At 37.0% G+C, this 18,925-nt stretch overlaps 1 protein-coding gene across 2 annotated transcripts in view; it reads left to right on the top strand.

The window, feature by feature from the left end:
* Positions 1 to 301: 301 nt before the first annotated feature.
* Positions 302 to 18,925, top strand: part of LOC129776801 (bumetanide-sensitive sodium-(potassium)-chloride cotransporter) — a 92,149-nt gene continuing 73,525 nt past the window's right edge. Inside the window, exons 1-2 of one of the 2 annotated variants that reach the window (XM_055782659.1) lie at positions 302 to 428; positions 1,150 to 1,289. The gene's annotated coding sequence lies outside the window, so the exon portion shown is untranslated. Of the gene's footprint in view, positions 429 to 982; positions 1,290 to 18,925 lie in introns of those variants that run through there. The other variant, XM_055782660.1, reaches the window with a different exon arrangement.

Genomic DNA, 18,925 nt, shown 5'->3' with positions numbered 1-18,925 from the left:
CGCTTCGAACTTGCGGACAGAGAGAAACAATGCTGGAGTTTTTCGAGAGTAAGCCGTCGAGTAAGAGTGAATGGGGAACGTGTGTGAGTGTAAATCGCGCATTTTGATTCACGAGACCGGCTTACAGCGGCACGTTCTGCTTCCCTTTGAGAGCAACAGGGGAGGTAAAGGGTATGTATAACCCCTGAGGAGTAGGGGAACATAACAAATTTCCGCGAATATGCCCGCCTCTCAGCGCTGATCAGATGGCACATACGCGCATATATAATTCCAGTGAGTGTCGACTTAGTTTTCTCAGTTTCGATCGTGTTGCTTTGCGGTTCGCTTGTGCGCGCCTTCTGCGCTGTTACTTGAATTTTTTAAAGTGCTAGGATTCATTTTGTCACGGATTGCGATCGCGCTTCGACACCAGCTATCACTGCCTCAAGGTATACAAATTGGCCACCCCGTCAATGTTAACCGGGTGTGGTTCATTGGGATGTTTGTTGGTGGGCCTCCTGGAAAGAGTTCAAGTGACTTGCTGCTAAGTGACGTTGGTTGCTCAGTGTAAGGCTGGCGTCGAACTTGCGTTAGTCACGCAGATATCTTTTGATCCAGCGTGAAACAAGAAGCATAGCGTGTGATTGGCGAGCGATAGGATCTGAGTTGAAAGTTTGTTCTCGAGTTAAATGTTTACACGCGTACACTGATTGCGAATCGATGTATGACAGGGTGAAAATGTTTGTCTTACTTGGCAAACCAAGCGTTAATTTATGTGCATAATTGTGTGTTTGATAGGACAATGCTTTCGCGTTTCCCTGTTCTTTCGAGTGATATTCTTAGAGACCCATTATGTGTAATTATTTGTGCACCATTCTGCACTGAAAAACTATACCGCCATTGAACTCATTGAATATTATTTAAAGAGAAGATTGATTTGTTCGTTAGTACTGACTATTATTTGCTCCCCGGTCGAAAAAAAGGTTTATTTTTTTGTGCGCAGTGAAGAGTGCCAAAAATAAACAAGCCGATTATGGAATGAACACAAAGTGGAACAGTTGGTCAAACAAAGCAAACACTGCTGCGCTAAGATTCGTTTTGCAGAATACTGACACAAAATTCTCAGTGGCGTTGGAGACGCATAGTTACTAATGAGTGCTCTTTTTCCAGTAATGTTATGAAATTGTAGGTCGCAGTGTTATGGTGTTTACCTGTTGAACTTTTATACGGAATTCGCTGACAGTGCTGGAGTTTTCCTTCGTGCGATCGATACGGGGAAAAAGGAACCTGTGTGTTCCGTTGGAATTCGTGTAAGTATTTCAACGAGTAATTACATTTTTTGTTTATCTTCTTTTGTTTGCCGATTCCGGTTGTTCGAACAGATTGAGGATTTTTTCATTCACAATTTTGCTGAGACACGATAGCGCAAGGGTGCTTACTCGTTGTGGCGACAGACATTGGCATCGATTTGCAACTGCGATAATAATTATCCGACAAATGTCACGTGCAAATTATAATGTCCCATTCTTAGACTAGGTATCAGCATTGAATTTGTTGCATATACATGAATGCTGAGTTCTTTGGTTGATGTAAATTTGTGATTCAATTGATGGATTAATTGAAAAGCATTCAATGTTGCACGGAACTTACCTGGACAATGTTTGCACGATTCGTGTATTTGAATATCGCGGCAAAAATGACGTTACATTATTTCTTAAACTTAAAAACTGAATATAAGTTTCATTTTTTCATTATAAAAAGACTACTCTTCCCAATATTGCAAATATTATCCCACTACACACTCTGTCCGCGGTTTTCAATAATTATTTCATTATTATTATTATTTTTTGTAGAGACTTTAGAAATATATTATTGAATTCACAAAAAAAAATTATTTTGAGATTGATTCGGAAATTACTATCGTTTTGAATTTCTGCCAGTGTTATATCGATTTTCGTACGGAAAAAAAACAAGTAACGAGAATAGAAAATTTCATAATTTTATCCCATGCTCGCCGGAATACAGCCGATTTAGACCCGACCCTTACGGATTGTGTTAGAGCCCTACGAATTGCAGAAGACAGAAGTCGAGTTCGATTGGATCGCAAAATCTTTGTATACATACAATATAGTTTCAAAGTGAATACAGAAATGTACAAATGTATGTCAGGATAAGATGAATGCATTCAAGGTTTAGTGTAAATTAGGACCCTGTGAACGTTTCAATAATAACAGAGCCCTTGGGAGTTTCCTGAATTTAAGCTAAAAATTGGCTATCGGTGTCATTTTGTGAGCGGACTTCTGGAGAGGATTCTTTGATCACATTTCGACTTGTTCCAAACACATCAGAAATGTTGCTTCTTTTATAAGAAAGAAGAATGTGCAGGACTTTCAGCCTCTCGGTCTCAGGATTGTTTGGGAAACTAAAACTGTGGCTTACGAGTACAGGTCGGTCTTGAGAATATACAGACTCCATTATAAATGATTCGATTATATACAATTTTGGACTCGATCATATACAGTTTGAAAAAATATGTTTTTTTTTCAAATATCGTATAATAATAAGTCTTCAATTATTTCAAGAAAAAATGTAATATTTTTTAAATTTTATTTAATTGGAATACAGTGGAGTAAAAATCGTGATTTTTGTAGATTTTGATTGAATTATCACCAGGAATTGTTTATATCGATATTGCAGCGAAATTAAGAGAGATAGAAGATGGGTGTCAAAGAACAAATTGTAGAGTGGTTAGAGAGCCTGAACTTGATTGTTTAAAAACAATCAAGTTTAAAGGGTGTGTCACATCAAATTGCATCACGGAAAAAACGCTGTAGAAATTCGCCCAGTAGACCGATCCTTTTGAAAATTTTAGACAGTAAAATAAAAACTATTAAACAACTTTCAGCATTTTCTTTTTATTCATACTTCGAGCCCAAGCCCGTATGCTCGCACCTTCCTCTTTACCCCGTCCATAAGGTTCTGTACAACGTCCGGTTGTAGTTTTTTTTTAACAGAAATCCATTTTCTCTTGAAGTCCGCCTCCGATTTGACAACTTTTGGGTTCTTCCGGAGGGCCTGCTTCATAATCGCCCAATATTTCTCTATTGGGCGAAGCTCCGGCGCGTTGGGCGGGTTCATTTCCTTTGGCACGAAGGTGACCCCGTTGGCTTCGTACCACTCCAACACGTCCTTTGAATAGTGGCACGAAGCGAGATCCGGCCAGAAGATGGTCGGGCCCTCGTGCTGCTTCAATAGTGGTAGTAAGCGCTTCTGTAGGCACTCCTTAAGGTAAACCTGCCCGTTTACCGTGCCGGTCATCACGAAGGGGGCGCTCCGCTTTCCGCAAGAGCAGATCGCTTGCCACATCATGTACTTTTTGGCAAACTTGGATAGTTTCTGCTTGCGAATCTCCTCCGAAACGCTGAATTTGTCCTCTGCGGAGAAGAACAACAGGCCCGGCAGCTGACGAAAGTCCGCTTTGACGTAGGTTTCGTTGTCCATTACCAGGCAATGCGGCTTCGTCAGCATTTCGGTGTACAGCTTCCGGGCACTCTTATCTGATTATAAGCGAAAGCTGAAGATATAATTCCTAAAAATTAAATTTCTACAGCGTTTTTTCCGTGATGCAATTTGATGTGACACACCCTTTAGTATGAATTTTTGGTATAAAATTAATTATTACACATGAAAATTATTAAATTTTAAATTTTACACTTCCAAAATGTTATTTTAATCCACTAATTTAGATGTTTCACTAGTATATCCTGTACTAATTTTTATCATATTTCAAATGGAAGCAACAGAAGCGGCTTACGTAACGTACTTTTCCGGAACCAAAAAAAAAGTTCCATAACTCTGGCATCGTTGAAATTCATACGTATGCATAGAAGTATTTTTTTCCTCAAATGAAACCGTCTATCACCTCCTGAGAGACACTGTAAGAAAAAAAATCATGTGAGAAAGGTATTTTCTGATTTTAAGGAGATGAATAAAAAAATTCAAATTCATTCCATAATTGGGACAATTACCCTAATATAATATATTTGCACTTTATGACATAAAAAAATATGAAAAAAATGTTCTGTATTTCGATACCTCCCTAACTCGATGGTCTCCTTGGACATCGAGTTAGGAAGAGTTGACTGTATGTATAAAAACAAATAAAACATTTTTTTTGGCTCGATTATATACAGTAAATCTCGACGTTTCATGTAATTGCAAGACATTTGGCAACATTTTTTTTGACGTAGAACTACGTCTTTCATTAAGGGTGCCAAATCAGAAAACAGGTCACGTTTTTATGAAATAAAGTTAACGTTAATAACTATTTTTACCGTGAACGGATTTTGGCGAATTACATACTAAACGAATCGGAAATTCCCTAAGATTTGTTTAATATGCTATACATTAGAATCCCTTGGTTTGTAAATGTTTAAAATTCATGAAAACTTTAAGCGTTTCTATTTTCCCATACATTTGTTCAGTCCATTTGTGTGCTTTCCCGAACAGAGCTGTCGATAACGAGCAACTTATCGACGAGCAACGAAGGGGAAATCGTAGGATATAAAGTCACCGTGAACAAAGGAAAAGGAGAAGAATGAAGGGGAATACTTGCCTAGAGTATAAACAGTGGATCTCGCTGAGGCAAACTTTCATTCGGCATCGGACTGTTGAGCAATCCAGTTCACTTTGCTTTCACTGCGCTTCGATCTAAGATTGGACCCCACCAGTGGTAATTCAACTTGGATATCGTCGTGTGGTTTTTCGCGTTATTCCTATCGTGTGTTTTTCTTTCTGCGTCATAAATTGGACGCTTCGCATAGTGTGTGATGAGCAAGAAGAAGAGGAAGGCTGGCTCGAGCCCTGCAAAAAACTAACGCATTGCCGGGGGCAATAAAATTTCGAGGCAAGCGTCATCTAATGATGCACGCGATGTTGGTGCAGTGAAAAGCGCTCGCACTGAATCGAGCCTTCGCATCGAACAACAGCGAAGTAGGTGACTTCGACGCGGGGGTCGAAAATGTAAACGCCGTTACCCAGGCAGCAACCAGCTCCCCCCGCTGGTGGTGAACACGGTTGCTCTTGACAAACTCATCAGCGAATTCGCATCGATGGGTGTTAAGCAGAGTACAAGCTGTGTGGCATAATTCAGTCTTTTTCCAAGCAGTGAACATTGTTTGTTTTCCGTCATCATAAGGGCTTCGATGGTGCTTTTGACATTGCATGGATGTATTAAACTGACGTTATGGCGAAGCAGGTGTTAAGGTTGTGCGCCATCATTTGGGGAATACCAAGCATCTTGAATGTCGTACTGAAATGTTATAAGTTATTTGGGTTCGCGTGCCAGTCGCAAAACTGCCTTCAACTACGATTGTATTTGCACTGGTCTTGATCATAATGAAGCAATGCTACTGTTTTCGAGGTTTTTGATATTAAAAAAAAGAGTTTATTTCGCTTGTTTAATCACCATGAAAGTGAATATCGTTCTGGAATTTTGTATGTGATTAGGTTTCGCTTGCCAGTAGCAAAACATCCTTCACTAAGGGTGACAGCTGCGCTTATCTCGAGTATGAGAAAGTAATGCAACTTTTTCGGGGCCAGTAATATAAACAGTGTTTCTTTTGAGAACAGCGCAAAATGATGAGAAGTGTTTATATTCCTAGTAGTTTCAAGCCACCAATGTATGGCTCTGTATGCATGCTATGGCGAACGCTTGTTTGGCGCTTGGTTTACGTTGTACGAACGATGCCTGGAGGTGTAATTCCACTGAGGCAATACTAAATAACATGTAGCATGATATTTGATACTTGCAAGTGTTGTTATTGTTGTAGTTTCCTCGCGGTGCCAAAGATATATTGATATAATCGACTGTAATCGAGTCTATGTCAATTGCGAAAAAGGCCACCGGAATAGCGTTCGAGGTAAATTTTCAATGCATTGGACGAAATAAATTGCGACATACGATCAGCTAGTGTATTGCTCTGCGAAGGCAAGAATGAATCATCAGTCAATTATCGTCAACTGATTCTACAATGAAAAAAACATTTCAAAGATTGTTCTACTAAGCAGTTATTTCTAAAATTTCACAGCATTATAGAATAATATCCGAAGGTTTTAACAAGCGAGTACGATATAAAATCATCTCAACTTCAGTCGAATCAGCAATTTATTTTATGATGAGCGCGCGTTGTTTCTAACGTAATTTGCAACTTTATTAAAACGCAATTGAAAGAAACCCTTAAAATTATCTGAATTGGCGCTATATTCAATGAGACTGCGTGTCTAGTCCTCTATAGTTCTCTCTACACCATAAACGTAACATAAACTCTACACGAAAGCACATATCTATATTCACATGGATACTAACTACAGACGAACATATTGTATTATCTAACCTAGTACGTCATGTGGCTTCTAAATTAAACTAAATATAATTCAAGCAAGTTTTAATCTAAAATCTAAGTTTCTCAATCCTTCGAGGGGAACGGACTAACTTATTCCATTTTGTTTATAAACTGAAGAATATCGCAGATAACTAACACACTATCCACTATGCACTATCCAAACTAGCATGTTAAAAAAATCTATTCATAATCCTGAGAGTGGTGAAAAGTTTGGCCACCTCTGGTTAGCGGTATACTTTGCTTTGACTGTTTCTATACTTAAAATTTCTGTTCTTTTTTTTTTACGCATGTCGGCTGATGACTCTAGATGCTCGACAGAATTAGGAGCGGGGAAATTCATTCTGCGAAGATAACTGCAAGTACAATTTGTCTACCCTCGGTTTTACGAAATGATTCTAAAAATAATAAGTGATTCTAAGAAGGCTGTTCATTCCATGAGAGCAGAGAGCCAAATTTTTCTATTGTTTTATTAATGCTTTCATAAGATTTTATTTTTATTCTTACGAAATTAATCGATGGTTATTATTATTTTATCATTACCTATTTCACAACAATACTTTTCAATATGATTTCATCTTGTTTTTTTTAGAACCTAAATTCATTTATTATACTATTTTTTTAAAATTTCTTGGAAAAGAAATCTTCTATCATTATTTTGTTTGCTGTTAATATTTCAAATATATCAAAGTGTCATCTGAAAATAATGTTATAATAAAAAATAGGAATAAGTCGTATTCAACATCAACGACATGTCAACATCGTTACTAAACCTCTCAGAGTCCAATGATTGGAATCACATCTGATGTAAGCGCAACACACACTCGTATTCGAAGGAAGTCATTCCAAGGTGCATATTTCTCGAGTATGTGCGAGACAATCGAGACCCGAAGGAGCCGGTTCGCGATACGACCAATTTGTTAATCCAGAGAGGGTTTGGAGGCAGAGTCTGAACGGTACTAATTTTCTGAGGCTGATTAATTGGAAGTGTGGTTTCGAATTTCATAATTCTACAAAGGCACTGTCAAAGGTTGCAATTTGACAAGGGTTGACAGGGTTTGGTTCACCGACAGTTCAACCCTGTCCTCCAGTATACGCTCCGGCTGCTGCTCGTTTGTAATGTACCAATTCTATTACCGTAGCAATGTGTCGCGAGGAGCAAAACTGTCTAGTAGAAACAAGATGCAAAATCATAATAGTGAACAGCAGTGGGAGGAAAACTGGTGGGAAGGAAATTATCAATAAACATAAATAAAACCGCAATCCAGTTCACTATATATAAACATGAGACAGCATCACAAAAGACTGGCTGCTGGAAGTCCGGTGACGAGGGGTGTGATGCAGGTTCAAAAACAAACGCACCCGAAACACGCGAGCACTCTTTGCTGGTAGGCGATAACGATTCCCCGCAACCGTAATGAGCATTTGACTGAGCCTGTAATGGCAAAGTGAGCAGCTTCTCATGAGAGTTCTAGGTTCATTGTTGTGTGAATGTTGTTGATCGGCTAAGACAAATTTATTCCAGCGATCAACTGGTAAAAGGTCAACTCTGATTTTTTTTTACAATTGTGGGACCTTGAATAGACCAACCCAATCGTTAGTTGGTGGTGGGATAGCTAGACGAAGAGCTTATGGATTGAAATAAATGAATGAATGAAAACGGGCCGATTTGTTTCTTACGATGATGGTTCTCCTCTGGGTGCTCGTTGTAAGTGGATGATTCTCCAGGCAAATAATAAATTAATAACGGAAGTGCGACGACACGAAAAATAATCTTATTCATGATGAAGGGGACTTCACCAAGTAACCTTGATGAAAATAGCCTCGCTAACAAGGTTATTTTTAGCATATTCATTCTCACATGGTAAATTTACCGTATGGCAGCATCTCAAGACGCCTCCAGCTGAAAGCTGTCGTTGTTAGAGGTGCTAAGTGTGGAATTTCCCAGCAAACATATCTAAAATCTGCTAGTAATCATCTTGGCCCGATGAAGCTGTTAGCAACGGCTTTTCAAGCACCGCTTACAAGCCGGTTTGAGAAGATTGATGTACTATAACTGATCTTGTTAGAAATTCAATTGATAAATTAACATCACTAGCGTCGTGCGTTGGCGAAAGGTTATCCTGTTCAATTGATATTGAATACTGAGCAGACATAGGAATTCTTTGTGTCGTTGGGAGTATGTCTATCTGATATTTTAGTTCGAAATAAACGGCATATGTTTCTCGTGACCATGTGTAATGTGGGCCGAAACAGCTGTCGAAACGATGTAGTTGCCATTAGCATCTGCAATATATATATTGCCTAACGTGATTTTATATTACGATCAAAAAATTGTTCAAATTTATTCTGAATGAATCTTAGAATAGTTAAAATAAATCTAGATATGTTATCTAGTAAAAATAAATAAATCATCACGATCGCGATCATACCAGACAATATGCTATTTCACACAACAATTAATTTCTCTAATGATCTGCTAATTGACGATTGCTGTTATTTGACTTGTGAATAGTCACGACTTTCGAACTGTCCGTATCCATTCGTGAATCTTATTGTATCATTGTGAGTGGAGCCGCTAATTAGTGAGATAAATAGTAATCTGGTGCTTCTAAAGTTAGCAGATGATTCAGGTTTCGGAGCTACTTTAAGGTTGCTGGAATATTTACTGGTTGATTCATGATTCTCGCTCATTGCGGCCAGCTGATGTGTGTAGTTCGAGAGCTAATCAATGTATAAATATTGGCTGTCGGCAAACTGACTTTTAAATGGGCGCTGGATTCATCCGACAAATGTTGACACATCTAATGGCGATAAGTTGTGGAAAAGCACGTTGATGTTTTACGTTTCTGAAAGATTGTTTCACAAATTCCACGTAACTCGAGTGATTGGACCTGTAGTTCGCTACTAGAACTATTATTTATGTAGGTGTTTTGAAGTTTACTCATACTTCAATTCACGAATAATAAAACAATACATTTAATTGCAATATAATTACCTTGAAACTGATTTTGCTTGTAAGAGACTGGAATAAGTGACTTTTACAATAACAATATTAAATTATAAAAAGGTAGAGTGTACTGTTTTACAGTTCCAATCATGCGTCTTAAGATCGCACCAACATAAGGAAAAAAAATAAACCGTTCAAATAATAAATTCTCGGTACTCTCTGATCATAGTGTAATAATAATAAAATAAAACAATTCAATACAACGTGAAAGAGAAGCTCATCTCCGAACAATTTCCTCAAATTATGGAATTTTGATATTTACTTTTGTTAAACCCATCTTAAATATTTATAACGAAACAAACGAACGCAAATGGTTTATGTTGAAGAAAAAATAAAATAAAATATTACATTTTGTTCTCTTGCCTATTCTCTCCATGTTTACAAGTCATTTATGCCTTGGATTTTTATGGTTCAATTCCATTTCATGGCTCATGGCTCTTTTATTAAAGGTTTTTTTTTATTACATTTAAGTTTCACGAACACTCACTTTGGCATAGCCCCGCAAAGTAGTCTAGCGGCATCAAATTCCATTGTCAATCGGTCTAATCGTATCTTGGAACTACTTGATCCTGGAACTTGCAACTAAAGCCGAGGCAGTTACACTTCAATGAAGAAATCGCACAAATCTTGCACTTCGCTCGCGATCCATTTGATGTAGGTATACCATCTGGTCGAAGTTAAAAATCAGGACACCCTTCTCAGTTACGATTATGATCAAACCATTTTATTTTTTTAAGATATAAATAAATGAAAACACGTTTTTTCGCACCTCAAAAGTACAAAATACTCAAATTTATACATTTAAAATGTTTCTCGAACGACCCATGTGGTGAAAATAGAACATTGTTTGGCAGCTTCCGAGTCATCAAACATCATGCGCAATAGTGACGGAGTACAAACCTTTTGAGCGGCTGGATTTGATTTTTGCACCACATAGTTCAGCATGAAATTGGAAGTGGAAGAAAATGGCATATTCTTGCACATGTTTCGGTGTTTGGATATGTTTTTATAAATCGGATTTACCTGTAATGGTTTATTTACATTCAACATTCATTTATTTACATTCATTATTAGATTCAACAAAATGACAAAATATACATACATTTTCTATTATTTATTATCATTGAAATATCGAGATAAAACAAAAACAACATCGAGGTCGATTCTGATTGAACAGATGGAGAATTCAACGGTCACTCTTTACGCGCTTGCAAAATTTTAGTCACCAATAAAAAAGTTTTTATTGAAAACAGAATATACTGAAAAAAATTATGGTTCATCAACAAAAATGAATTTATTATGAAAAGCAGGACAAATGCTAGAATAAAAAAAAAGAATCTCAAAATCAGGACATGTCATGCTAAATCAGGACAGATGGTATCCCTGAAATTATGTCCTCTTCTCCTCATGACGAAAATGTGTCACAATCGTTTCTCCGCCCTATTAACCGCATAATAAATAAAAGTTCAAATATATAACAAATCATACATAGAATTTAGAATTTTGGTACCTTAATATATAAGTTTGAGTCAGTAAAAATAATTTACAAAAAGCGATCCATTTTGCAAAATGAAAAATCTCAAACTCAACAAATCACAAATCCAAGTAAGACTACTGTCAGAACGTAGGGCTATATTTTACGAGCCACAAAATGGATCAAAGTTGTCCAGAAGATTATTGTACAATACTTAAAACATTATATAATGTAAACACAATTGTTGAAACTGTCTCAACTGTCTCTCTCAATACATTCCATCAACCTTTGCACATTTAGATTGACCAAAATTTGGCAAACCTGAAAATTTGCCGTACCGTTATCCGGGGACAAATTGATCACCGGGGCGAAATTAATCAAACGTATTACTCAAAACGAACATAAATTTTCAGAGGTATTATACAATTCAATTTAAAACTTTTTAAATTTGACATGTTCAATAATCATCCGAAGGTTCTTCTTGTCAATGGCCCTCAACGAATCACTTATTAAATTGCATGAAAATTCATATTTTTCTGAATAGTATTTTTAACTATGGCAGGGAAATATTTTTTCAACAAAACAAAACAATATTTTTAGACGCTAAACATATTAAATCATTTGTAGCCGATACTTGATGAGTTGAATAAATAATAAAATACTTGTAATTACTATTCAAACAAGTGATAGAAAACTATTTCACAAAAACAGACCGCGAATGACCAGAACCGAATTCCTTTATGCGACATATCGAACGTCTTCATTTGTCAAAACTAGCCCATTGGTGATCATTTCAAGAATTTTGGTAGATTAGGATAACCCGAATGGTCACCGGATGACCTGAAGGTCAATGTTAAAATCAACACCTTTAGATGGACTAAATCAGGTTTTTGTATCTTCAAACTCTTGGATTATCTTTTAAATGACCGTAGATGAAGAAATAATTGATTTTCTATACGTTTTTGTGCATGTGCCACTAGAAAATCCAAAAAAAAAACATAGAATGATCAATTTCACCCCGAAGTTACATTTTGAAATCATCCACTAAATATTTTCCAAATTAACGCTTAAGGGTTTTTTTTTAACAAGACTTTCCATTACGTTTTGTGGCTTCAGCAACAATACTGATTCTCAAAATTATTGGATATAATACTATCAAAAAATTTCGGAAATAATAATTTTTTTCTGAAAATCGTGATCAATGTGACCCCAGTTTACGGTATTTCTCTCACTTTGTAGGTAAGTAAGTGGCGTGGAGAACGAATTCCTGATTTTGTTTTGTGGTTTGTTCTTCAGTTCTCCAAATGGCCTCCAAGTAAAAGAAATAAAACTTGGAAATTTTGCTCACACAACGTGAAAATCCTAGCTTCTCGCAAGCGTAGTTGACAAAATTGCTGTGTGTGGCCAAATCAAAGGTAAGGAACGGGATTAAATGATCGGGGAACGTTTATTGACTGTCAAGAAGCCTGTAATGGAGAGAAATCGGAAGCGGAAAGCAGCAGGGATGAGTACGTGTGCAACAATACACAAACGCCAACATGAAACGGCATGAAAACAGATACCTATCAGCGAACTCATGGACATGAAGTATTTTTTTTTGTCTTTATTAGAGAGATTTTCAGCCTTAGGCTGGTTCATCTCTTGGACATGAAGTAAGTTTTACCCAGATAAAACTGTATTTTCTAGAGGTTCTAGGAAAAAAACTACCTCAAATATTGCTTCACAATAATATTCGAGTATGTTACGATTAATTAATTATTTTTTTTAGCATTTTATGAACTACGTACAAATACTGCCATAATCTTTGAAGAAGATTTTATTTTTCAAACATTGAAATGAAAAAAAAATCGTCTATATAAATAAAAATGATTTGTTGTCCGTTCCTCACGATTTAACTCGAGAACGGAACAACGGCTTTGAACAGTCAGTTCCAGGTTTGATGCGTCTTAGTCTGCGTCAGGTTTATATGCCAAAAAAAGATATGGAAACCATTCGGAAATATGGAAAATTTGAATTTTTTTTAGCAAATTTTATATTTTCTATCTATATATATAAAAATGGATCGTCAAATGTGTTGCTGAGCGCGAAACCCGAGGAATGAATCGTCCGATTTGAGTCATCTTCATTTCGTTGTATTCGGCTCTGTCAATGATATGGAGAGAAAAATCAAAAAATGTTCGGAAAACTCTGAAGGAAAATAGGAAAAATTGGTAAATTGAATTTTCGTATGTTCTGTAATGGCATCGTTGTTAGTCCAACTGGATTTCGGGTTTGCGAAATTAAGCTTCGTGTTCCGTTAGTGTGAAGCGAAAATGGCAAAGGATTTTCAGGTGGAATAACGCGTTTTGGAAACAAAAATTATGAACGAAAATTGACTTTCCTGTATGTATTCCATCTAACGGTGAAACAAATTACATGAATGGTTCTACGATTGAACCCACAAACGTTAGCTTAGAAAGTGTTCATATCAATGTTGGGCTGAACGAAGTTCGCTGGGTCAGCTAGTTTTAAATAAATTAATAAAATTAAATAAAAATAATAATGGTTTTACGAGATCCCGTTTTTTTATTTTTTATAAGAGCACTCTTCCAATTCATTAAAAAAAATATTATTGGCAACCCTGCTCCACAGTGTCCGTAGAACGAACATTGCATCTGGATTCCGAGCGTACGATTGAGATGCACTTGATTCGTAGTGGTATATTTCGATTGTGCTTGACTGCTGACTTAGTTTCAACTATTCGATGATTGATATGCAAACCATCAAAATCTGTTCGCTGTAAGTTGTAAACAAAACAGGTGAAGAGAAGTAGAAAATTATAATGATGCTTGCTTTGTTGTGACATCGTTTCGAGAAGTCAGAGAGCTGTCTATTTGCTAGTGTCTCTTTTTGAGCCATTTTCGTTACTATTATAGATGTTAAAATTATGAAATCAAATGTATTATCAACGGGAGGTGCATAAGTTGCAATTTTTCCTCTCTCCACTGTGTCTTTAGAACGAACGCTGCATTTGATTCGCAGTGGCAGCTGTAACTGATAAATGCATAAGTAGAAAACGGAATTGCTTTCAATTTTCTTTTATTAGGATTAGGATTAGGGAATCGTGATGTAAGCTATATTTAACGAGTCTTAGGGAATTTCCTGTTCGATTGGTATGAAAATCATCAAAATTCGTTTGATGCGAAAATAGTTATTAACGTTAACATTATTTCAAAAAATCCGTGATTTGTTTTCTGATTTGGCACCCTTGATCAGTACGGAGAGATATGCATATACGTACATTTCACCGATTTTGTTTGGTTGGTTTTTGCACTAGCAGACCAATCCGACGAAAGTATCGGCCGATTAAAAGTTTGCAGTATGCGGGGACACCTAATGAAAGACATACTCCTACGTTCTAAAACACAATGAATCCCAAATTAGTAAAGATACCGCTATGGAATTAACCTCGGACAAGCTAAATAATGTTTTCAGAAAAAATGGCGGCCGTTTGAAACAAAAATAATTTTTGGAATGTTTACGACTCCAATTTATTGATTCAGTAGAATTTGATATATCGTGTACGCCAGCTTGGAAATAGTAGTTTCGAGAAAAACGAAGTTTTGGGTCAAGGTCATGTCAGACTAGATACCGCGTGCCTAGTCAAATTTTGTTTGCACTTCTCTCCTACCAATTAAATTGCGACAACGAATTTACCTCGATCCTTAAAATACTCCAATCCTGGCAATTGTGGAAAGTTTGAGTTCGAGTTGAGTTGGAACTTTGACATACGTTATACATTTTGTTTGTTACACTTCGCTCTTTGCAACTGTTTTAATTTCGATCCTTCGTTTTCTGGGCGTAGCATTTCAAAACATCCATATTCGACTTCACTACCTTCTCCCGAACCAAATATTCGATCTGTACCTGGTTTGTGTTCATTGGTAGAGTGTTCAAAACGCTTCTTGAATCGGTAGTATGCAGTATCCAAAGTTGTATGTTTTCAAAGATTCAAAGCGTCTTTGCTTCACTTTTTTTTTTTGGAAACCATACAACAGAATCTGTCTAAACTTCTAGGATGTGAACAATACACATCAAATTATTTTCATTCGCAAATATGGATAATGCTACTTTGTTTTACGGGTATGCGATACAATTACTTGAACTCTGATTTGTATAATGAGACACAGTGCTAAAATAAACTGTATAAAATATAGAAAGCTACGATCTCATTTGTCTCAAGAAAATAAAACTCATTATTCGGGGTTTTAAGGTCAAAATGAATATATATATACCAATCCATTTGGGAGTATGAAAAAGTTCAACAAACCTTCAGCATATAAACTCAATCCCAGTCCGTCGGCGGTGAGCGCGTCCTGTTCGACACAGCAGGTTGATTAAAAAAAAATGTATCATATCGCTCTGATTCTAACACACCAATCATATCCTCCATCGGCGCCCACCTAATAGCGAGGATCATATTAATTACGGTTCACATTAAAGCATACAAACTAATGTATCCCCATATGCTCACTGCCGCCAACCGCCGATGCGATGGTTGGTTAGCAAGCAAGTCAACGCGGTACGAGAAGAAGAGGAAATTCTACAAGCTCGGAACAACCATGAAGCTTGCTGCATGCATATAATCTCAATAACGATTTGGATGCTGACAAACGATGGCAATTTAAAACGTGTTGTTGATCTGCGAGGCCAAAACCGTTTTGCCTTTGGAGAGAATGAGAGCAGAGCAACTACTAGCAAACATGTGAGAAACGGATTCTGCTTTAAACATTTTCACCCCAGCAGGAAAGATCATCGGTCATCACGTGGTGGACAAACACAGCAAAAAAAAACCGCTTTGGTTTTGTGTTTCTTGTCACAGCGGGGAGAAAAAAATCTTTTCGGTTGATGGTGCAAATGTCCTGGCGGTAATCTTTCCAGAATGCCACAATAGTACGGAGAGAAGGTTGTACGTTGCACAGGAACGGTCAGTCAATCATTTCGCATGTATTCCCCGCTATCTTCGGGAATGTTCATCAACAAGTGACCGGTGATGATTCCGTAACTAGAGGTTCGCTCCTAATTTGCGTCTCAGTGTAGCTCTGCTCTACGTGACCGGTAGTAATTGCTTTCAATATGGCATATATGTGCTAGATTAACTTTACTACCTGAATAATGTGAGAGAGCTGTTTATTTTTCATTTGCATTTCATATCCTGTATCTAATACTAGAGGAATTCATGATTATGTAACGGGATAATATTAACACGTTGAGCCCCGACCGAAATATGGAAACGACAATGAGCTTTTCGTTTTGCCCACGACTGTCCCTGCGGGTCGATAGTGGACTTTTCTAAAAATCATTATCATTATCATTGATGCTCTTGTTCCCAGTGCCGAAACTCTCCGAATGGAAAATCTACTGTTGGTCCAAGGAGACCGGCGTGAAAAGAGGAAAATTCAGTATCAGTCCCCAGGAGCCGATGCGGGGCTCAACGTGGTAAAGAGTGTAGAATAGCGCATATTACAGGTTGGGAAAAAAGGAATCCATCATTTTGAATATCGATAAAATCACAGAAATAATCGCAGTTGACCGACGTGTCAGTACTACATGGGCTGAAAAGTCCCGGGATTTTTAATGAAAACAAGGGCAAAGCTGTATTTATTCCTCAACATAGTTTCCTTTGAGGGCAATACACACAGACTGCCTATTGGACTCAGGAATGTGGTAATGGATCCACGTTTCATCCATTGTCACAAAACGTCGAAAGAAGTCCACTCGATTACGCTCATCAACGCGCCGCTGTTTTTGGTCGACGGCAAACGCGGCACCCATTGCGCGGATAGCTTTTTCATGTCCAAAATGTCGTGCAAAATGTACAAAATGTATCTCACTCGCTTACAATGCCAACAACCCCAGTTAACTCGCGTAATTTCATTTTACGATCGTTCAAAACGAGTCAATGCATTGTTTTACGATTTCTAGATTCGTAGCCTCTTTTGGCCTTCCAGAGCGAGGTGCATCTGCGGTGCTTGTACGGCCCATTTTAAATTCACTAAACCACTTATGAACTGTGGTTCTCAAAGGAGCAGAAATGGAATAACATTTCGTTAACGTATAAGACCATGAATTCGGGAGTTTGTAAATGGGACTGCCTCAACAAATGGATTTTATTCTTCATTATGTCCCATGATCATCCAGATACGTTTTGTCCAGATCTAGGCATTTCCCTTTGAAACAAAGACATGCAACAACCAAAGGAAGCTTACCCGTGTGTGTTAAGTTGGGCAATAATAGACATGTTCTTTTTAAGCAAATAATATTAGAAAAAATATAAATTAATTAATTAAATTAAAACAACAACAGTTAACAAATATCATGTAGTCAAGTAAAGAAAACAAATCAATGAAAATTTCAAATTTTCATCGTTGTTGGAAATTAGTCAGGCAATCGTTTCTAGCGATTTCGTCTCTCTTCCACTTTGTGGTGCACCATAGATGCCAGTTTTGAAGACATGTCTTCATTTTGAAGACTTTTGATTTAGTGAATACATTTTGAAGAAAAATAATTTTAAAAGCGATTTCCAATCTATATATTTAAAAATGGGTTTCTGTCTGTCTGTCTGTCTGCCTAATTCTTATGGACTCGGAAACTACTGAACCGATCGACATGAACAGGGGGGGGGGGGGCTACCATACAAATGAAATACAAATTTCTACATAACTCGAGAATTAATCAAGCAAATGAAACGAAACTCCTCCCTCCTCTCTAAGGGGAGAGGAGGGGAGGTGTCTGTCTTTATTTTATCATGTTTCCGTATCAAACATTTATTCCATGTAACGGAGAAACTTGTTATTTACAAGTGGTTGAAAAATCTTGAACGAGAATTGTGTCTGAAAATAATCTGATATTATAATGAAGAGTTTTGGTAGAAGTACTAGGAATTTTAAAAAGGTAAAAGGTAAATTCAACGGGGTGGATTAGAAGATCAACCAATGAACAGTTCTGCGATTGGACTCATGAACTTGCGCTTAGTAAGGAAACATGAATGTTTGAAGGTATTGATAACAAAAAACAATTTTTGGGCGGGACGTAGTTTGCCGGGTCAGCTAGTAACATTTAAAACTAATACATACAATAAACTTTTGTTTTACGTTGGAACCGATTTTTTTCATGATTATTTACCATTTTCAGAACCAATTCTATAATGCGCAAACAGTGAATGATTTTTGGAAAAATCGGCATCATGGTCGTATTTTTTAACCTACTTAATAAAAAAGTTTTCCAATTTGCTTATTTTATTGCATCAGCAGTTCGCTATTTTTCAGCCACAGATCACTAATTTTTGGACGCACAGATGCCCAGATATCGTCACTGACCAACTTACCCTTATGACCAACTAGCCCCGCCCTACCATATATCGCAGGAACATTTGAATCCAACGTTTTGAAGTATTTCTATACATATATTGCAATGAAGAGAACTATACACTCGACAAAAAAATTAGGACAACAAAGAGCGAAGTGTCCATTTTTAAATAGTTTTTTAAACGTAGTAACTTCGTGAAAATTCAACGCATGAAAATGGGATTTTCAAGCTTCATCTTTCGATGGTGCGCATAGCAATTTGTAGTTTTGGTACAGTTTACGAAGAAGCGTTCCTCTAGTTTACCCCAAACTTTCATCGATCGGCAAAAAAAGTTGAACGTTTCAATATAAACCCATCACATAAGTGAGAGGATAAGCTAGGATACAAGAGGATACACAGGGCTGCGAAAATATTTGCTAACATTAGAAATTACTGCAATATTTGCAAAATTACAAACGATTTTCTAGAATACTATAGAAACGGATTTTCGACACTTTTTTAAATCGTTGCAAAAAAATTAAATTTTTTTTTCGTCGAAGCAACTAAGTAGTTTTGTGCAGAATTCATTGTAGCATTCAAAATTACCTTTCGGTCTGCGATGCGATCATTATTTATAGAATTATTCATAGTCAAATACGAAGGGATAATATTTCATTCAAACAAAAATATCTATGTATGAAAGGGTCCCACAGGAACGTTCTAGCAATCAAATAA

Source organism: Toxorhynchites rutilus, chromosome 3 (genome assembly GCF_029784135.1).
Source record: "Toxorhynchites rutilus septentrionalis strain SRP chromosome 3, ASM2978413v1, whole genome shotgun sequence".
Taxonomy (NCBI): Eukaryota; Metazoa; Arthropoda; class Insecta; order Diptera; family Culicidae; genus Toxorhynchites; species Toxorhynchites rutilus.
Note: the sequence above shows the minus strand (reverse complement) of the source record. Positions and strands in the feature narration are given on the sequence as shown.